We start from the raw sequence: 22,985 nt of genomic DNA, 5'->3' as shown, positions 1-22,985 counted from the left end.
AGCAAGCGACTTAAACCTTAGCACGGATATAAATAGGACGTGCTGGAGGGATAGATTTATCACTCAGAGACTCCCTATGCTGTGGAATAAAATCCCGGTCCATGTGAGGCAGAGCACCTCGCTGACTCTGTTCAAGAGAAATCTAGACCTGTGGATGGGAGATCGTAGGTTTACCCCGGGAATCATCTCTGTGTCACTGCTGGACAGAGGCACAACAAACTAATGGGCACAGTATTTTTACATATAAGGGGTGGCGTAAGCCAAAAAAATTTGGGCTAGGCTTATAAATGCCTTAGGGCAGATAGCCTAGTATAAACCTATGAACCTATGACATTGAGGCCAGTGTGTGTGGGCAAGGTAAAACAAACCAATCTCCGATGACAACCCGGAACTTAACAGCCAAAGTCAATACAAATACCAACTCCTAACTTCCCGTAAAAAGCGAACATGCAAACTGTTGAAGTGATGACAGAGCAATTCCAATAGGGTGCAAAAAGTGACATACACACACATACAAATGTCGAGGGGCCAAACGTTCTTTATCTGCAAACTGTGTGTACATCACACCACCTCAAGTTACCGGTGTCAAAAGATTCCACTTCAGTAACATACAGGACTCTAGTTGTCGCATGTGCAAAGATCAACAAAGTTTAACAAGCACAACACTTCAGAAATTACTACCCTGTAAAAGAACAGGTGAGTTAAGAAAGCAGATTTCCAAGTAGTTCCGCAACAAAATTGAAACTGGATACTGTTACATGCAAGAACACAAAGAACGCAGAAAACGTTCACCTCCAGAATGCAGATTCAACACAAGGCAGACATAAGTGATCATCAGCGAACTATACAATACAAAAAAAAACAAGCGAAGAGAGAAAAAACTGCATAAAATACTGGCCTCATGGCCTTTTTAGAAGCATAATTAAGTATGATCAGAACGCAACAAGTAGGAGTACACCACTTGCATGAATAATTTAGCTTTTGGCAGAAGGAGAAGGGCATATAGCTGTATCGGATGGGGTGCTGGTTGGGCAGTATCTCACAACTCAACGGTATCCAGTATTTCTCATATACCATACAGTAAAACAAAATGTTTTAAAAGTGAAAGCGGCACATAGCAGATGGCCTCCCTAATGGCAACCATGCCAAAACGGATGCAGAAACAGTGTGATCTGAGTCCTATTTACACCTAGGCTAGCACACCATATTTACCTACAAACAAAACACATTATAAAATACAAAACTCCAGGGTATAACCCTTTGTTTAAACTGAGACAAGTTGCCATTGATCGTAGATTTCTTAAAGACATGCAAACGTACAGACATACATATAAATATAATGCAAGTATATGCAGATGTGTTCTGCTGTCCTCTGCAGGATATCCCAGAAAGGTGGTGAATCATAACTTAGAAAATAATACTTACTGGGAGAAAAAGAAGGTACTTGTTCTGAGCTGAACGGGAACTCCTGGTAGTGCCTATGGCAGTCTGTGAAATCCTTGAGTGCAGAAAATAAACTAGAGGATCCAGAAGCAGGTAAAATCTCCAATTCTTTGCAGAAAGAAAGGAAATACCTGCTGCTGGACCCTCTTTTTATTAGGGGGAAACAAAAGAAATTGAGGTTGGGGGTGGAGGTGTTACGCAAGTGGTGGCTTGGATTGCAAGAATCCGATTGATTGCCACCCCTTGCTTATCGAGAACTTTTAAAATGGATTTTCTGCAAGAAGTTTAATGTAACCTTAATGTAAGAACACGCTGAATCGTAACTATATAGTGTAAATTACACATTCATTTACGATTTCAGCGTGTTTTACATTAAGGTGAACTAGAAGTCTGCAGTACACTTTCTCTCTCTTGTGGAGGGTACTCTGGGTAACAACTTTTAAATTTGTACCTTCTCATGGCACGCTCGGGGTTAAGCACACAGGCGCCATGAGAAGGTACTCTGGATTAATGAGTTAAGGAGCAAAATTTGCCCGATCATGTTAAAGCTAAATTACTGGATGCTCCCTTAAACCAAAACCGCCTGTTTGACAACAAAGCAGAAGAAGTCCTTAAAAAGCTGGAGGAAAAAGCTAAATCTATGCAAACTGTGAAAGATTTCCTGCAAGTACAGCCTCCCAGATTTAGTAGGCATTGGCCTTCTAAAAATTGGTGCTTTCCTGTCTCTTCCAGGCCTTCTCAGTCCAAACCCAGGAGCAGCAGACCACATAGACTACAGTCTCAGGGTACTCATAGGCCTAAGCAGTGGGGGGGCTCCCACTTCCAAAGCTGGAAGTAGTAAGACACCCCCCTATGGAAAAATGTCACACTGACTTAACCTTAAACTTTCCAAGCCCTGCTCAACTGCCTGCTCCCTTAGGGGGAAAGAACGCCAGGCATGCACAAAACTGGGAACTCATTACCCAGGACAAATGGGTTTTAAATATAGTTTTCCAAGGATACAGATTCCACTTCCACACCTTGCCAATCCCAAAAGGTTGGCCAGACCTACCCCCAAATCAGTGGGCAGAGGCCCAACAGCAGGTTCTCTCTCTCTCTCTTCTAAGTATCAGGGTTATTCAGCCTGTCCCAACAGAAGAAAGGGGACAAGTTTTTTACTCAAGACTTTTCCTGGTACCCAGAAAAGACTGTTCCTGGCATCCTATCCTGGATCTCTCGATTCTAAACACCTTTTTGGTAATCCCAAAATTCAAAATGCTAACACTTCAACAGCTGCTTCCTATGCTAGGCAAAGATCCCTGATTGGCAACCTTAGACTTAAAGGAAGATTACCTGCACATTCCAATAAGGGAATCTGGCAGGAGATACCTATGCTTCAAAGCAGGCTACATGCACTATCCGTTCTCTGCACTTCCCCTTTGCTTATCTATTGCGCCCAGGGTATTCACAAAGTGCCTAGCTCCAGCCATTGCATTTTGCAGGCTAAGAAGTATTCAGATATACCCATACCTGGACGATTCTAATTCAGGCAGAAAGCCAGGACATGCTACTAAAACATTTGGCATTTGTAAAGAAACTTCTAACCTCACTGGGGTACACAATAAACGAAAAAAAATCTCATCTAGTACCCTGCCAGCAAATTGTATTCCTGGGAGCAAGCTTGAACACAACTTCCCAGATGGCTTACCTCACGCCAGAGAAACAAGTTTATTTGACAGCCTACTTCAAACTACCGGCCACAAAGACCCAGCTATCGGCAAGGAAAATCCTGCAAGCCCTGGGGTTCATGGCCTCTTGCATTCTACTAATTCCATATGCAAGACTGCATATGAGGAAACTACAATGGTATCTAAAAAGCCTATGGTGTCAGCATTCTCAGGACCTGGAATCAATAATTCCTATCATTCCTTGTATAAATACAGAGTTCCTTTGGTGGGCAGAGGCTTGCTACCACAACAAGGGGCTCCCATTCACTCTACCCCCTGCCGCCCAAGCCCTAACAACAGATGCATCAGACTATGCATGGGAGGCTCACTTGACAGGGCAGTGCATTCAGGGCTAATGGAACCAGAGTCAGATGCACCTGCATATCAATCAAAAAGAAATGTCAACGGTACAGAATTCCCTGACAGCCTTCAAGGACCACATTCTTCCAGGACAGTTATTGGCAAGGACAGAGACAACACCACTGTTATGTGGTACATAAACAAGCAGGGGGTATCCCACTCGTACCCTCTCTGCAGACTAACAATGGCTCTGTGGAACACAGCTTTGAGCTACCAAGTGCACCTGCAAGCTCAATTCCAAACAGGCAAGCTAAATTCACTGGCAGACGACCTAAGCAGAAATCTCATGGACCCACACGAGTGGAAACTGGAACCAAAGATATTCAGCCTTTTAAGAAACAAATGGGGGAATCCAGAGATAGACCTGTTTGCCTCCCCTCAGAACTACCAGCTGGAGAAATTCTGCACAAGGACTCCCCACAGTCAAGCTTGGAAAGTGGATGCACTGTTCACCTGGGAAAGCCTCTCAGCTTATGCCTTTCCCCCTCTGCCTCTCCTCTCGAAAGTTCTGCTAAAGCTCAAACAGGACGAACCAAGGGCGATACTTATTGCACCAGACCGACCCCGCCAGCACTGGTACACCCCCTCTTGCACAGTATGTCACTGCTGGAACCATGGCACCTGCCTCAGACCCATTCCCTGCTGTCCCAGCAGGAGGTCCAGATTCTGCACCCTCAGCTTCAATCCCTGAACCTTGCATCCTAGCTAATTCCTTGAGCTCTCCAATAGCATCCCCTCAGTAAGCAGGTGCTAGATGTCATTCTGGAGGCAAGGAGGCCTGGTATTAGAAAATCCTGTGCTGAAAAGTGGAAAAGCTACTGTTCCTGAGCCAGACTCTGGGTGGGGGGGGGTACAACGGTGCCCAGCTTACCGCATATTCTTCAGTACTTAACAGAGATGCTCCACAAGGGCCTTTCCTTCTCGTCAATTAAAATTCGTGCCTCTGCCATTTCTGCACATTATAATACTGAACCCACCCCTCTTCTCTCACCCCCTGCTAAAGCAATTCCTCAGAGGGGCCAAAAATTTAAGACCAACCAGGAGAGCCCCTACTCCAGCCTGGGACCTTAACTTTGTATTGGAAAAGCTCACTCTACCTCCTTTTGAGCCAGCTGCAACTGCAGAGTTGAAATTCCGTTCTTGGAAAACAGCCTTCCTTCTAGCCATCACTTCAGCAAGAAGAGTCTGAATTACAGGCCCTCATGGCAGTGGAGCCCATCATTTTCCATGCAGACAGGGTGTCCCTTAGGACCAATCCTTCCTTTATGCCCAAGGTGGTGTCTAGTGTGGCCCTTAATCAATCCATTCATTTGCCTACTTTTTTCCCTAATCCACAGAACAAAGGAGAACGAATACTGCACTCTTTGGACGTGCACAGGCAACTTAGATTTTATTTGGACAGGACTAAACCTCTCATAAAATCTGAACAGCTGTTAGTTGGCTTTGTTGCAGAGGCAAAGGGGAAGGCCATTTCAAAGCAAACCACTTCTAAGTGGATAGCCCGTTCCATTCCTGCTATAAGCACCATGGAAAACCTACCCCACAGGAGATAAGATCACATTCCACCAGGGCTACATCTACCTCTACAGCCTTTCTCAGAGGTGTCCCTACCAGGGACATCCTAGAAGCTGCTACCTGGAGCTCTGTACATACTTTCACCAAGCATTACCACATGCCTATTTTTTCTCTAAATCCAGAGCTGGTTTTGCCACTGCAGTCTTGCAGGGCTTAATAGCTAGTCCTAATAGGCTCATAGGTTGGTACTAGGCTATCAGCCCTAGGGCCTATACAAGCCTAGCCGTAACAATTCCCTGGCTATTTCTTACCACAATATTTACTTCCCTGGACCCCTGTCTAGCAGGGTGACTGATGTGATCCCCGGGGTGAATTTCCTTTCTCCCATCTAATCGTCAAGGTTCCTTTTGAAGAGGGCCAAATAGGCACTCTGCTTGACATGTATGGGTAATCTATTCCAGAGTCTTAGGAGTCTCTGGGTCAGGAACCTATCCCTCCATCATGTTTTGTTTATTGTGATGACAAGGTTTAGATCCCTGGAGCGTATGGCTCTGAGGGATTGGGATTTCTTTAAATGTAGCATGTCCAACAGTTCTGGGTTTGACATGGCCTTGTATGTTAAGCTCTCTAACTGCCTCCTCTCTTCCTTAGCTTTGGGAATCAACCCAAATATAATGACTGCAACAGTGAAACATGAAGAACATAGTACAGTTGTGTACTCTTACCATAAATGTAGATGTTCGAGTGTATTCACTGTTGCAGTCCTGGTTGCTCTCCCTCCAGCCCCCTGACTTCTCTTGGCTATACTTTTCTTCTTGTGTAGTGTTTTTCAGATTTCTGGTGTATTTGCTTTTTGTTGGAGGTGTAACCTAACATATAATTGCTTCCCATTATGGGGGCATCTGACATCTGGGGCAAGAAAAACTGATGTAACGGTGTTGGCTGCATGTTTTATACCCCTGACGTCATGGAAGAAGAGACATCATCCGACACAGGGATCCAGACTTTGATATTCAGGCCGGCTGAGGGCTACCTGCAGGCAGATAACCCAGATGCAATAACTGCAACAGTGAATACACTCGAACATCTACATTTATGGTAAGTGTACACAACTGTACTTTCTGGATGGTCACAGTTCCGTCCATTCTGCCTCTTCTACTGAAGGATGACTGTATGTGCTCTGTAAATCTTCAGGATGCATACTATTACATCAAAATACACAGAGCTCTCAAAGATATCTGCTTTTGACTTGGAGCGAGTCGTCATCATTTCAGAGCCCTGCTTTCTGGTCTCACCACAGCCTCCAGGGTGTTCACCAAATGTATGGCAGTGGTGGCAGCCCATCTCAGACTGCATGGATTCAGAGTGTTTCCATATTTAGGTGACTATCTCCTCTCTGCACCAACCAGACATCTACTGGAAAAATCTAGGAATTGCTTACTCCAGTTGTGTCTATTCCTAGGGATCACAGTAAATCTTTTAAACTCCCAACTTCACCCAGTTCAGATGAGTTTATAGGAGCTTAACTGGACATGGTTAGGCCATTCGCATTAGTTCCTCAAAGCAGAATTCATTCCATAGGATTGCATGTCAGACAGATTCTAGACCATCCCCATCCTTCTGCCGGATTGTTTCTTCAAGCCTTAGATTCGATGGCTACAGTGATCGCCCACTTTCACATGAGGATTCTCCACTGGACCCTGTCAGTACAATGATTGATGCTTCAACATCTGTTAAAGTTTCCTATAAAGATTTCATGAGCCTGTAAGGATTCCCTTCTTTGGTGGATCTAGTCCAACAAGCTGTGTCAGGGATGCCCATTTAATTTTTCCTCTCCTGAAGGCCATGTTGACCATGGATGCCTTACATTTAGGGTGGGGGGTCATTTCTTGGGATGGACTGGTCATGGTAAGTGGTCCCCAGAAGAGACCAGTTTGCATATCAGTGTCTTAGAGATGAGAGCGGTCCTATTAGTGTTGCAGGCCTTTCAGAACTCTCCCCCTGTAGGTAAGATTGTTGTCCAGACAGACAGTTTGTCAGTGGTTTGGTACATCAGCAAATAGGGGGGAGCCAGATTTTACCCCCTTTGCTGAGAAGGAATAAGAGTCTGGCAGTGGACAATCTCCTCCACCCGGTTTCTTGTAGCAATGCACATTCTGAGAAAATCCAGCGTCTTAGCCGACAATCTCAACAGATCCATCCTGATGCAGCACAAGTGGTTTCTCAATCCTGTAGTGATGCACATGATTTTTCATCGCTGGGGCCAACCTTGCTGCATCCTGTCTGCCTCTCACCTCAACAGCAAGTGTAGCAGGTTGTTTGCCCTAATTCCCCCCTCAGGTGGAGTCACCGAGAGATGCTGTAGTCCATGTTTGGCCTCCCGGTCTCCTGTATGCTTATTTTCCTCTTCCCTTAATACCCATATTTCTTCAGAAAGCACAAGAGCAAGGTAATCATCATTGCTTCCTTCTGACCTCAGCAGGTGTGGTTCGTATTCCTGTGGTTTCATATTCTGTGTCTGCCTTGGACACTGGACCGCATTCCAGGTTTATTGCACCTGTCTGGAATGATATCATCTGGGCATTCAAGGCCTCAAGTTAAGTGCATGCTTTCTCCAATTCCACTGATGGCTAGGCATTCCTAGGCTTTCCTTCCCAGTTCATCAGATTATGTCCTCATCTCAAAAAACTTCTACCAGAAAGATTTTACAAGATTTTCACTTTGGGCAGAAGAAAGCTGGATCCCTTCACAGCTCCAGTTCCTGCAATACTGGATTTTCTGGCGTCAATTTTTCAGGACAGTGCAGTTTCTACACTGTAAAAGTCCAGCTTGCAGCAATCTGTAATTACCATATAGGACATGATGCTTTACCCCTAGCTTTTTCTAAAATTGCAAGGCTTTCCTGAAGGATACTGTTTTGCTTTATCCATTAATAAGAGACCGTACTCCATCCTGGGATTTTGCTATTCTTTTACAGTCTTTAACTCATTCCTGCTTTGAAGCTTTGGCTAAGTCAGATCTGAAATTCTCTTTTGGAAAAAAAATGTTCTTGTTGCCATTAAGTCAGTAAGGTGAGTTTCTGAACTCCAGACACTCTCTTCAAAACTCCTTTATTTGTTTTTTCACAAAGGCAGAGTGACATTACGTACAAACTCTTCTTTCAGACCAAAAGTTGTTTCTGAGTCAAACATGATTCAAGTAATCAATTGCTAGTATTCTTTCCAAAATTTAACAGTAAGGGAGAATATATGTTGCATCTTTTAGATGTGCATAGACAACTTCGTTTTTACCCCTATAGAACAAAAGAATTTCGAAAAACTGATCAGCTGTGTACATTGCTAAAAACAAATTCGGAAAACCAGTATCCACCGTTACCTTGGCTAAATGGATAACCGATTACATTTCCTTTGTATATTCTATAAATGGTTTGTCCTTACCCGGATCTCCAAAGGCTCATTCCACTAGATCAATGGCTACATTGTCTGCTTTTTGGGCCAGAGCTTCAGTTGATGACATTTGTGCAGTGGGCACTTGGTGTAATTCCCATACCTTTATTGCTTATTAGAAGTTGGACATCATATCCAGGAACAGGGCTGCCTTTGGAGCCGTGGTTCTCCTGAATATCCTTCCATGAAGGCCACCCAAGATTATCGTAGGTGGGGACTCTGTCCCATATGTTGAGGAATGAATGAAAATGACAACAGCAGATATGGTTTGCATGGCTGCATTCTGAGAAACTCCTAGATGTTAAAAATGAGATTTTAAATTCACCCTTGGATAGAAATTTATTGTTTGGTCTGTCTGGTGTAGACATGACCAAAAGTATGATGAAAATGGCAAGCTGATCAAGGGGCTATGTAAGATTTTGCAGTACCTTTTTTTTTCCAAATTTCCTTATGCAGTTTTGGCAAAAAGAATAAACAGTCTCAACAAATTACAGGTAGACAGACATTTAAGAAGAAAAGACAAGGGGTACTAAAAAGAAATCTCGAACTTCCTAAAACCAAGGACAATCCACAAAGTCTGAATGACCGTTCAAGAGACCTTGTGACCACCTCTCAGCGTAAATCTCCATTTTTTTTTTTCTTTTTGACAACAGATAATTTCAGACAAATGGGTTTTGAAAAAAGTTTGGAAAGGATACTGATGGCACCGGGAAGAAAATCCTCCTTTACAGGACGTCATTCTTGATGTCCTTCAAGAATGCAACTGCAGTCATAACATATGGGTTGTCCTGCCTCAGGCAGCCCTCGGTCGGCCGAATTCCAAAGTCTGGGTCTGGCGTCGGCTGGTGTCGCCTCCTCTCCGACGGCAGAACGGCTGGAGTATAAAGGCATCAGCCAACGCCATCTTCTTCAGTCTTTCTTGCCGCGGTGCCCGAAGCAGAAGCAGTTTGCAAGTGCGGGTCGGTCAGCTCCTGTGTTTTCAGTACCGAAGTCATCTAAAAGCCAAGTACCCCGTTGGGGAACATTTTTTCTTGCCGCAGCCGATGTCAGAACAAATTGAGAAAGGTAATAATTGTTTGTCTTGTGGTAAACAAATACCTCATAATGACTTCCATTCTCTTTGCCTGCCTTGCCTGGGCCCAGACCACAACGTCTCGGCCTGTGCTGCCTGTGCTTGCTTTAATAAGCGCACTCTCAGGCGCCGGGCAGAATTTGCCGAAGACTTTTTCGGTGATTCTTTTGCTTATATCATGCCGTCGGATCAACCGACAACTCAATCTTCCAAAAAACGTAAGGACTGGGACCGACATCCTCGGCCCGCGTCTTCCACCGATACTCCTCCAAAACCCTCCGCGAGTGCTCCAGCCCCTTCGGAAACGGTAATCCAACCGCTCCAGGCTGACGACACAGCGGTAACTCGTTCTTCGGTCTCGGAGTCCACTCCGGTGCCGGTTGTTGACTTCCCTCCAGAAACCGAGGTTCTGGATCTACCCAACACCATTCCTGTGGACAAGGTTACACCAACACGTGGGGCAGCTAGGCCTCCTGTATCCATGTCCATCAAGGCCTTTGCACGTGCTAAGGCCGCCAGCCAGGCCAAGGCTCATCCTAAGCCTACTGCTCAGGCCCCTTCTTCTGATAAACAGATCATGTCTCTTGCTGCAGATCTAATTTCCCTTATTAGGGGGTCTCAGCCCCATCCAGACAGAGGTTCTCAGCCGCCTGCAGAGAAAAGGCCCAGAACTGAGCAGGCCGATGACCTCTCTTCAGATGAAGCCTCTGGGGATTCTGAGCATTCTGATATCCAAGAAGAATCCTTCCAGGCCTATGAGGACTCTGATGCTGAGGAATCAATTCCCTCTGCCTCTCCTCCAGAGGATTTTTCGTTCGGTGAAGTCCTACACTCCATGAGGGAGCTTTTTAAATGGCAGGGCCAGGAATTTTCTGACTCCAGGAAAAGGCTACGTACCTTCCTCAAACTTCCCCAGCTCAGGCCTTTAGCTATCCCTCCAGTTATGGATGTCCTGGATGATGTTTTCTCCGACTCCAGTGCTAACCCTGATTCTCTCCCTCCTGCTCCTGTCAAGCCTGACAGATATTATAGGGTCCCTGACACACACAAGCATCTCTTTAAGGCCCATTCTGTGGATCTAGAAACAATTTCACAGGGCCCCAAGGGAGTAGCTACTTCAACTGCCAAGAATCCTCTGCCAGCGGATAAGGAAGCCAGATCCCTGGAGAGATGGGGTGAAAAAGTTTATACCTCCACCACCCTGGCTATGAGGTCACTTAACTGCCTTTTTCATATGTTTCAGTACCAGGATTTTTTACTGGATGACTTACAGAAAAAGCTAGCCTCCCCTGAGTCTACTGATTTTACGGCATTGCAGGATCTAGTACATAACACTCAGCAGGTTAACAATCATTTTCTTCAGTGTGGTTATGATGCATTGGAGGCTTCATGTAGGGCAGCAATGACTGGGGCTGTGATACATAGACATGCTTGGTTAAAAGAACAGCCACTGCCAGACCATGTTAAAGTAAAGTTACTTGATGCACCTTTAGAAAAACAGAAGCTTTTTGGTGCTAATGCACAAGATGTGTTGAAGTCCATCGAGGAAAAAGCTAAATCAGTACAGACAGTCAAAGATTTCCTCCAGGTTCAGCCTCCCAGATTCAGCAGGAATTGGCCTTCAAATAATTGGTCCTTTCCAGACTCTGACAAGTTTCAAAGGGGAAAAAATAGGCGTGGCCGAGGTAGAGGGCAATACTGAGGCTCCTACAGGGGCCGCCAGTGGCAACCACCAAATCAAAGAAGTGGCACAGGCAGCCCAGCTGCACCACAAGTACAACCACAATGACTTGATTTTCATACCGCCTACAAAGGCTCAAAGAGAAGCACCCTTGGGCGGAAAATTATCCTTATTCTCAAAAAACTGGCATACTTTAACCAAGGACAACTGGATTCTGGATTTAATAGACAAAGGTTACAGATTCCACTTCCATACTTTACCAATAAGACAAGGCATGCCAAACCTGCCACATCATCAAAGGGCAGAGGCACTCATTCAAGTTTCAAAGCTGTTAAACATAAACATAAACGCAATAGAAAAGGTTCCTCCACAGGAACAAGGCCAGGGATTTTATTCAAGACTGTTCCTTGTTCCAAGAAAGGAAAACAAATGGAGGCCTATACTGGACTTGTCTACTCTAAATACTTATCTCATTGTGCCAAAATTCAAAATGCTGACGTTGCAGCAACTCCTTCCCATGCTGGGCAAGGGGTCTTGGCTGGTCACTCTGGACCTCAAGGAGGCATACCTGCATGTCCCAATCAGACAAAGCTGCAGAAGATACCTCAGATTTCTTGCAGGGACAGAGCATTATCAATTCTCAGCATTGCCGTTTGGCTTATCTACTGCGCCCAGAGTGTTCATGAAATGCCTGGCATCAGTAGTGGCACACTGCAGACTCCAGGGGATTCAAATATACCCCTACCTGGACGACTGCCTTATACAAGCAGACAACAAACAAACCTTGATTGCAAACTTGGACTATGTCATTCATTTACTGCAGGCCTTGGGATACACAGTCAACATTCAGAAATCAAGACTCCTGCCATCCCAACAAATTATTTTCCTAGGAGCCAAGCTGGACACAAACACACATGGCTTATCTCACAGAGGAAAAACAACAGCAGTTACCAGAATACTTCAAAGGCCTAGCAAAGTTCTCCCAGCTGACTGCAAGGAAAATCCTGCAGGCCCTGGGGTTCATGGCATCTTGCATACTTCTGATACCTTTGGCAAGACTTCATATGAGAAAGCTGCAATGGTATTTAAAAAACTTATGGTCCTAACACAGCCAAAGCCTAGAGGACGTAATCCCACTCATCCCATGTCTACAAAGAGAATTTTTGTGGTGGGCTCAAGCGAGTCAGTTAAACAAAGGCATGTCTTTCAACAAACCTCAAGCAGGTCAAATGATTACAACAGACTCCTCAGACCATGGATGGGGGGTGCACATGGAAGGCAGATGCATTCAAGGTCAATGGACACCAAGGGAAAGGCATCTGCACATAAACCAAAAAGAGATGTTGGCAGTGATACATGCAATCGAGAATTTCAAAAAATCACTTCAACAAGGGCATTTGTTAATAAGGACAGACAACACCACTGTGATGTGGTATATAAACAAGCAGGGAGGCACTCATTCTTATCCCCTCTGCAGACTAACAATGATTCTCTGGGAAAAATCCCTAAGTATGAAGATACATTTGCAATCCCAGTTTGTGCCAGGCAAGGACAATGTTCTGGCAGACAAGCTGAGCAGGAATTTCTTGGATCCACACGAATGGATGCTGCATCCTCACATTTTCTCACAAATAACAAGGACATGGGGAAGACCGGAGATAGATCTATATGCTTCTCACATGAATCATCACCTGGAAAAGTTCTGCACAAGGACCCACCATCCTCTAGCCTGGAAAACGGATGCTCTCTCCTTCAGCTGGAATTCCCTAACAATTTATGCATTCCCTCCTCTACCACTGCTGACCAAGGTGATACTGAAGATCAAAGCAGAACAACCAACAGGCATTTTGATAGCTCCAGACTGGCCAAGGCAACACTGGTACCCATTGCTGTTGAGTATAAGTCGGACAAGCCGTGGCCTCTGCCCCTATGGCCTCTGCTTCTAACATAGCACAATTACAGGACTGTTCATCAAAACCAGAAAACATTGCATCTGACAGCCTGGAGGTTACCATAACTCCTTCCGATATCTCTCTTTCCAAAAAAGTTCAAGAGATCTTACTGGAAGCACGCAGACCTTCCACCAGAAAAACCTATTCAGCCAAGTGGAAGAGATTCATCATCTGGAATGCTAACAGGGGTCAGGATACAACAGTCTTGAGTATACCTCAGATATTGGAATACTTGGCAGAAATGTTTCATACTGGTCTCTCATATTCTTCCATAAAGATTCATGCATCAGCAATCTCAGCAAAATACAATTGTGTTCCACCTGTGTTTTCACATCCTTTGCTAAGACAGTTCCTAAGAGGGATAAAGAATATCAAACCCCCCAGGAAACCGCCAGTACCTGCATGGGACCTCAATTTCATCTTGGAAAAATTAACTCTTCCTCCCTTTGAACCAGCAGCAACTTCTGAAATGCAATTTCTCTCATGGAAAACAGTTTTCCTATTGGCTATCACATCAGCAAGAAGAGTTTCGGAGATACGGGCACTCATGGCAGTACCTCCTTTTCTCATTTTTCATCAGGACAGAGTCTCTCTAAGAACCAATCCTTTATTCATGCCAAAAGTAATTTCCAGGGTGGCTCTAAATCAGACCATTCACCTGCCTACCTTCTTCCCCAATCCTCAAAACAGGGGGGAAGCACTACTGCATACTTTGGACATACACAGACAACTACGCTACTACTTGGACAGAACTAAGACCACCAGAAAGTCTGACCAACTTTTTGTAGCCTATGCTGCTGGAGTACAAGGAAAAGCAATCTCCAAACAAACAATTTCCAAATGGATTGGACACTGCATCAGATTCTGCTATTCTTTTCATGGAAAAGGTGTGCCAGCCAATATTAGGCCACACTCCACCAGAGCTATAGCCACATCCACAGCTTTCCTAAGAGGAGTGGCTACAAAGGACATTCTAGAGGCTGCTACATGGAGCTCCGTGCATACATTTACCAAGCACTACAACCTGCCTTTATACTCCAGATCCCGAGCAGGCTTTGCTTCAGCAGTCCTGCAGGGCATTTTAGCTACACCATCACTTCCTTAGTTCCAACCACCCCCAGATTGGCTATGGTATTCAACCCATATGTTATGACTGCAGTTGCATTCTTGAAGGACATAGTACAGTTTTGTACCTACCATAAATGTAGATGTCCGATAGATATGCAACTGCAGTCGGATTTTCCCACCCTCCTACCCCTCTGCAACCTTCTTTTTGGATCCACTACCCCTTTTCCTATTAGCTGGGGGTACCTCCTATGGTGTATCTGTTTATTACTGTTGTGCATGTCTGGAATTGTTTATCCATTCACCAAATTTAGCCTTCCTAGGAGGGCACCTGGCATCTGGGGCAAGAAACACTGAAGAAGATGGCGTCGGCCGATTCCTTTATACTCCAGCCGTTCTGACATCGGAGAGGAGGTGACACCAGCCGACGGAGGACCCAGACTTTGGAATTCGGCCGACCGAGGGCTGCCTGAGGCAGGACAACCCATATGTTATGACTGCAGTTGCATATCTATCGGTCATCTACATTTATGGTAGGTACAAAACTGTACTTTCTCCTTACAAGTCTGTTTTGTTTCCAGTAGTTGTTCATCATATGCTGTTCCAAGGAGTTACAAAACCACTTCCTACTTCCAAGGTGGAGAAGAGTTCTTATTCAAGGATGTTCCTAGTGCCAAAGAAAGAAAATTCTTGGGAACTAGTTCTGGATCTTTCTTTGCTAAACCTGTTTTTGATAGTTTCCAAATTGAAAATGATGTTACCTCACAACCTGTTATCTCTAATTTCTCTCTCAAGTTTCCTGGTAACACTAGACTTAAGATACTTATTATCACATCCGTATTCGTCAAGACTTTAGATGTTTCTTAAAGTTTTGTGTGTCTGAATCACATTGTCAGTTCTCTGTCTTACCCTTTAGACCATCCAAAAGTGTCTAGCTCCAGTTATAGCTCATTGTAGGCTACAGGGTATCCACACTTTTCCATTTTTAGATGACATTTTTTTTAAAGTGTCCGGAATCTCTCGCTCTCTCTCTGGTGAGAAATGTGATACATAAGCTGGGATTCCAAGATAGCCTTCAAAGTTCTTTCTTTTCTCCTTCATACAGGATTGTGTTTCTGGGATGTCAACTAGACACCTCTGGTCAAAGAGCTTTTATTCCACATGAACAATAGTTTCTGGGCTTTTCCCCTTATACTTCAGTCAGTGTGAGGGACTATTCAGGATTTTTCTGTTCTTGGCATCTGTGATTCCAGTGATACCCCTGGCAAGACTCCACATAAGGATGCAGTGGTATTTAAATCTGTTTGGTCCCAGCACCAACACCCTTTATCTTTTCAAATCCCATTGCTGGGGATTGTCAAAAGAGATAATTTGGTGGAGACGACGGGTATCCTTAAATCTAGGTCTCACCTTCTCCCTCCATGCTCCAAAGCAGTCACTACAGACACCTCAGACTTTGCTTGGGGAGCAGTTTCCAGAGGGATAAAAGTGCACAGGACGTGAGACATGAATGAGAGATACAAGCACATAAATAACAAGGAGATGCTTGCCCTGATCAAGGCACTCAACTGTCAGAACGGTCTTTGGTCCCCATGACCTCTTCATGTAGTAACAGCAGAAACCACAGTTGTGGTGCCATCCACAAGCAAGGGGGAACCAGGTTGTACCCCTTTTGCAGACTAGCCATGTTAGCTTGGGATATTGCTTCACAGCACAATCTCACTCTACAGGCATCCTACATTCTGTCAGAGCAAAACTATGTGGCAGACTAACTGAACAGGACTAGAGCAGACCTTCAAGAATGAAAACTAGATCATGGTGTCTTCCAAAATTTCATCCATCTATAGGGGAATTCCTCAAATGGACCTGTTTGCCTTCTTTTTGAACAGTCAACTCATATGATTCTGTTCCAGCCGTCCATATAAGAAGGCGTGGAAGACAGATGCCTTTTCTTTTCGTTGGACAGTAATGTTCCTGTATGCTTTTCCACCCTTTTCACTAATATCCATGGTACTTCTGATGATTTAAAATGAATCCCCCAAGATCATTGTGGTGACTCCCTTCTGGCCCAGGCAACCCGTGGTTCCCCCTCTTTTGGAAATTGCCAAGGGCAGTTACCATAAGCTTCCTCACAGAGCAGATCTACTCACACAAGATCAGGAGTGTTTTGATACACCGCTAAAATCTAGAAACTTCAGTTGATTGCCTGGATGATAGGGTCTTGATTCCTTTTAGGCATCTGTTTATTGCAGACATCCTGGCAGACTAACTGAACAGGACTAATGGAGACAAGAATGGAAATGGAAAAGGTTTTCTAGCTGGTGCCAACCAGCATGACCAGCTAGTTTTTCTCTGGTTTTACAGTAGTTTGGTGAATTACTGTCCTGTGGCCTTTCTTATTCCTCTCTCAAGGTTCATTTATCAGCCATTTCAGCATGTCTGCCCATGGAACCTTGTCTTTCATTGCAATCTTGTGTGAAAATGTTTTTGAAATGGGTTTTGCATTAGAGGCCTCCAAGAAAACCTGTGGTGCCTCCTTGGGATCTTAATTTTGTGTTAGAAAAGCCAACACTTACTCCATTTGAACCAGCTAACCTGTCTCACTTTCGAGGTTCCTAACATGGAAGTTGGTTTTACTGTATGCTCTGATCTTTGTATGAAGGCTGAGTTGCAACCTGTTGTGATAAGTCAACCAAGTCTCATTTTCCATAGGGGCAGGGTTTCTTTGAGAATTAATGCTCCTTTATTTCTAAAGTGGTATCCAGGTTTACTTTAAACCAAACTATCCACATGCCTGTTTTTTTTTCATTAATCATAAAATAAGAGAGAAATGATGCTCCATACCTTGGATGTCCACAGACACCTCAGGTACTATCTTGATAGAACTAATTCTTTCAGATTTTCTATTTAGTTGATTCATTTTTTTATGAAGGTAAGAAGGGGCAACCTGTGTCAAAAGACTATTTCCAAATGATAGTCTAAGGATATTGCCTTTTACTGTACTCACCGTAACAAAGCTATTCTAGCCAAGGTCTAGGACCACTCCACCAAGGCCTTGTCTTCATCTGTGTCCTTTTGGAAAGAGTTGAATTCTAGAAGCTGCCGCTTGGTCCTCTGTACATACTTTTACAAGGCAGTATAAGCTTGATTCCTTCTCTAGGTCAAGATCAGGCTTTGGAAGGACCATTCTCCAGGGGCTCTCATGGGCTCTTCTCCTTCCACCTTCCAACTGTAGTTAGCTAGGGTAATCCTCCCATACTCCAGCAGTGATCAGTATGTTGAATATAACACAGTTGAGTAAGTAAACTTACCATAACAGTAGATATCCAAATGATCACTGCTACAGTAGCTGCTCCCTCCACCCCCCTTTGTTTTTTTTTTTTTGGTGTACTTTTTATGCCTTGGTGTGGACATTTATTTATTTGTTTTCCTAACTTTGTTCTTTCAGGGCTCAGTCTGCCTCCTGTCTGATGGCAGGAAGGCTGTGAAGGGTTTTGTGCCTCAGTTTACCTTTTAATCAGCTCAGCTCGAGCTACCTGACAAGTTTGAGTGCATAGAAGGTGGCATGAAGCTTTGGAAGCTAGCTGGCAGTTATATCCTTGGCAGCGTATAACCCATATAGCTTAGGGTACTGCAACATTGATCAAACATCTACTGTTTTGGTAAGTAATGTACTTTTCTCTGTAGCTTAACTGTCAGTCTGTCAGTTATTAAAATCCTCATTAATTAGTGTGTTATACTGGCTGTTAAATTAATATCTGTTGGTGGGACCCTGTGGTGCCTCACTTGCTTTATATTTATATTTATGCTGAATGATTTTCTTTGTATTTCTACAAATTGGTTTTTGCTAGAGGTTTTGTCACATTATCCATTAACTATTTTCTCAGTTTATAATTGCTACCATTTTCGTTTCCCCATTTTTCACTTTCTAACGTTTTGTTGTGCTTCTCCATCTCTTCTTCCGTTTCTTAAATCATCTCTCCATCTGCTCTCTTCTTGCTGGTATAATATTTGACAAAAGTCTTTCCCTATTTGTAGGACTTCCGAAATGGCTGCACACTTAACTGCTTAATTTCAGCTTTCCCAGTTAAAAAAAGAAACTGAGAAACAAGAGCTAGTGATATTGGTAGCTTGAGTAAATTTCAGTTACTGGCTAGTAAGTACAGTGGCTGGATGCCAGCAAAGAAGAAATTTAGAGACCATTAAAGAGAATCAACTAGAAAAGTTGAAGAGAAAACCCTGCCTGGGAAGACTGCTGCAGCTGTTCAGCAAAAAACATTTTAATGTGCAACTTCGGAAAAAGAGATGGCTTCCAGTAATTTAGAGGAAAGAATAAATCTAATGTACTCGGAAGTGATTAAAATAAATGAAACATTGAGGGAGTATACTAATTCAAATTAACAAAAAGTTGGAAAAAAGCTTTAAGAAGCTGTTTAGATGAACTCATAAAACTGTAAAAATCAGAGGTTGAAGTGAAGAAAAGGCTGGCAGAGCATGAGACTTCTCAAGAAGAGCATTTTCAAAAAATAAGAGTTAGAAGACAGTGGTGCGCAGAGAAAACCTTAGATTTTTCTGCTGTATGAGGGAAACTGTAATGAGCAGACTGTATTAATTTTATGAAAGCATGAGTATTCATCTTGACTGCTATTACATAGCTGGATTTGCTAATTGAAAGGGCACATCAAGTGTATGCCCACAGAAATGAAGTTGGTTCAACTAGAGCCTTGGGCTGGTACTGTGAACCAGCGGCCCACCCCTCAGCTGTTCAAGTGAAGGGCTTAAAAAAAAAGCTTCTACTGGCACACCAACCAGGTGGCCAGATTCATGACACATCACCCCCTCCTGCCCCAGCATTTCAGGTCTTATTTCCCCCAAACATCCTTCAGCATATTTTATTTTTAAAAAGTTTTTTTTCTTTTTCTTTTTTTTTTTAGCTGTAGAAAATTATTTCTGTCCTGCCTACATGGAGTGCTTTAGCGCTCTTGTTTTAGCTTAAAAACACTTTTTAAACTGTACCAAACTGCTTGCTACAAATATATGCTCAGATTTTAGTGATTTTTTTTTCAATAATATTTCTTTATTGTTTATTTTAAATGTGCATTACTTTAGGAAACTACTTGCTACATGTAACAAGCATTTTGCTACAGCTTAATCTACATGCTACAGCACTCAGGTTTGGCCACAAATGTATTGCTAGCTTTCTTGTTAAAGATTGGCTAATCCTACTCGAACACTTTGCAACCAAGGCAGTTGGCTTTCTCATCTCATCCTAGCTACACTACTGATGCTCTAAACCTGGCTATGAGAGAAAACAAAAAACTGTCAAGACCAGTATTAGTAAAGATGCAGTTATATCAGCAGAAAGTTGTGATCCTGACAAAACTGCGACAGAAAGGAAAAATATTAAAAACTGGAGACGGCAGAGGTTTTTTTTTTTTTTTTTTGAAAAATGATTATTCACTGTACAGGCAGAAGAGAATAAATTTATTCCAACAATCAGGGAACATTGAGAGGCATGTGTGAGATCGAAGCTCTTGTATCCAACTGTCTTCGGAATATTTTTCCTGGAGAATCAGTGACATTTGTGAATGCATAACTGGCTAAGGAGGAAATTAAAAAAAAAGTTTATCCAACAAAAAGTGAGCCAGCAAACTGAAGAGGACTCTGCTTTTCATTCTTTTGACAATATACCTCAAAGGTAGACTTTGCCAATAACATTTTTTCTAATGTCGCAACGAAAAATGTTTTGAGACTTTAAAAAGCACAGGAATTTATGTATAATCAGGAGTACCTTGACCTTGAACTCGTCTGGCCCTGTGAGATGGAAATGAGCAGGAAGACAACCAGCAACACAGAAATGAGTGAATAAATCCAAGACTATAAACCATTGATCACATTAGTAGAATATGGCTTTGCAAAAAAAAAGTGGCTGAGAATGGCTGTACTTTTATTTTACTTTGATTTACAGTCCTCCCACAAGTTTAATATACACCCCACTTTGCCATTAATGTTTCGAATACTAAAAGGGTAAAAGTAACTAATACATATTAGTGCCTGTATAAAACATTTCTTGATGTAACTGCATGTTACATGTATAGTAAAGCAGTTTTGTGTAGTCAGGAATATTTTAAATGTGGGGGGATTCTTTTCAGTTACTGTTGTATGTGTTAAAGATACTAAAGTAAGCTAGCACTTTAGTTGTAAGAAATATAGGCTTTACAGACAAGCAAGTTTACTGTTATGCTGTGATCTTGGGTTGCTGGAGTGGGTGTGGGGTATACAATTGCACTAATTGTATTATATGTAGAATAAGACATTTTTCTGATTTTATAAGGGTGAGTGTCTGGATTAATGTTCTTGACTTAAGCTATAGACAAGTGTCTTTTGTAAGCAAATATGCTTGAAAAATAAGACAAAATGATGAAAGCCATGAACAATGCTAAGTTTATCATATTTCCAAAGATATTAGCATGTTTTTTAATTAGCAAATGTTCAGAGGGAGTCTAGAAGTCTGCAGTTGAAAGCAGCTATACATTCTGTTGAGTGAAATCGACAACAATTCATTCCTGACTTCTTTTACATGAAGATGAGCTGTCTGCAAATGCAAGTAATCTTGGGAGTTCTGAACATTTTTGCTGAGACGCGTGCAAAATTTAAAGGTACAGTGGCAAGCAGTTTAGTGAAAATAAAGTTTGAAATTATGGGATGTGAATAAGAGATAGGAGCCTTCGCAGCAATATTTATAGTGTAATGCATTTAACAGAGCAGTGTACAATTTAGTTTTATTTAAAGGCAGCCAAGCACTTTTTCTTAGGGCTAAAACTAAATGTTTTTTGAAAACATACAAGCTGTATTTCACATATGCGGGGGGACAAAGATGCAAAAAGAATAGACAGCAATCACTGTAAGTGGGAACACAGGCTGTAGCTTGCAGTTTAGCATGGCAAAGCTTAATTTCAGGTTAGGTAATACCTGTGTGGGCTGCTGTCAGTTTGAGGCAGTTTTTCCTGTCTGAAGGGTCAGACTTCATTTTTTGAAGATATGCATAGCTTTTTTTCTGTTAGTTAACAGAGGATACTGGTGTTCTGAAAATGTGTTTATTTTGGTGAGGGTGTTCATTAAAATAAAAAGTCTTATAAAATGTGACACAGGTTCAAATGGAGATGAGAAGAAACAACTGTGTAAAAGATCAACCTGCCAAACATTAGTGCATACATGTAAAACAAGTTGGAAGTAACACATTCAAAAATCTGTCCTGTATAATAGCTGGGCACAATAGCTTTTTATCATAATGGCTTCTCTATCTGTATTATCCTGGAACATAAATGGCCTTATAGATATAGACAAAAAAGAAAAGAGTACTGAATTATAATAAGAAATACAGAATGCAAATAATGGTGTTGCAGGAGACACATTTGGAAAGAAATGAGCATGTGAATTTGACAAAGAAAGGATTTCAGAGTGGATATTCTGCAGTATATCAGGGACAAAGGAAAAGGGGGAGTACTTGTATCAATTGCTAGAGCGACTCCAGTAGTGACAGAAGAGGGAAACAAAAACAGTAATGGAGGATTTGTGTTAGTAATTGGCTATTAGCAAGGTCAGAGGATTACATTAGCATGTATTTATATTCCACCAAAAACTGTTGTTATTGAGCTTAAACACGTTTTAGGAGAAATAATCGGCTATCAGCAGGGAGTATTCCTTATAGATGGAGACTGAAACTTGATTTTTAGTAGTGAGGATATATTGGGGGACCTTTTAAGAGAAAATGTAATAAACCACTTTCTGAAGAAATGTGTGAAAATATTTGCTATAGAAGATGTGAACTCAGCAGCAGGAAGTCTGGTTTAATTTTACATATTCCCCAAGGTAAAATAACTGGGCTGGAATAGATAGAAATTATATTTCACAGGAGCATGCGCATTTAATTGAAAGATTCAACACATATCTCATAACTGTTATCTTGCTATTTCTACCTCTAGTAGAAATACTAAGATCTGAAATCCTACTTACAGAGCAAAGCAAGTGCTGGTGAGTTGTCAGCTTCAGAACAAAATACAAAATGCTCCTCTTTCTCTCTAAGATAGTCTTAAATTGATAATACACATGACATTACTGCTGTGTCATTTCAGATTACATCATTCTTGACACCCCTCTGATTTAGTTCCCAGACCAACAGAACTCAAAATTTGTGATAATTCTGCCCAGAGATGTTTGATTGATTCCACCACAATAAGATGTAAAATTAGATGTTTTATTAACTAAAAACGCTGCTGAATACCACCCACTTCAGCGTACGTTTAAAAGTCCAACAACAAACAGTAGTGAAGTGTTAAGACAACTAGTTTTTTTTGGCAAATCTATGGATTGGACGTGGTTCTGTGGAAGGAGAGGTGTGAGTGCACTTATTGGTTCTCCTTGGGCTTATTCTATCAGTTTGTTGTTTGGTACAAAAAAAGAACTCAACATTTAACATACTTTTTGATCTGCACTTGCCAGGAAGCCACAGCAATAAAAGACACTTTACATGTGAAACCTAGTAATTATCTCGGTCTTAGGACAATAGAAATAATTTCCTAGCCCAGACATCCTGTCTCCTAGCTGGAGGTCATCCACAGTTGTAAATTCTTTACTTATTAGCTTCCTTCCAGCAGGGTGCACTGTGGTTACATTTTTGAAGCTTAGCACATAACACTGTTTTCTTACATTTGTGAAACCGGCCTGTGGATAATATTAATATAG

Source organism: Protopterus annectens, chromosome 3.part0, assembly GCF_019279795.1.
Source record: "Protopterus annectens isolate FY-2018-M chromosome 3.part0, PAN1.0, whole genome shotgun sequence".
Taxonomy (NCBI): domain Eukaryota; kingdom Metazoa; phylum Chordata; order Ceratodontiformes; family Protopteridae; genus Protopterus; species Protopterus annectens.
The sequence above is the reverse complement of the archived record's forward strand: the minus strand, read 5'-3'. Positions refer to the sequence as shown.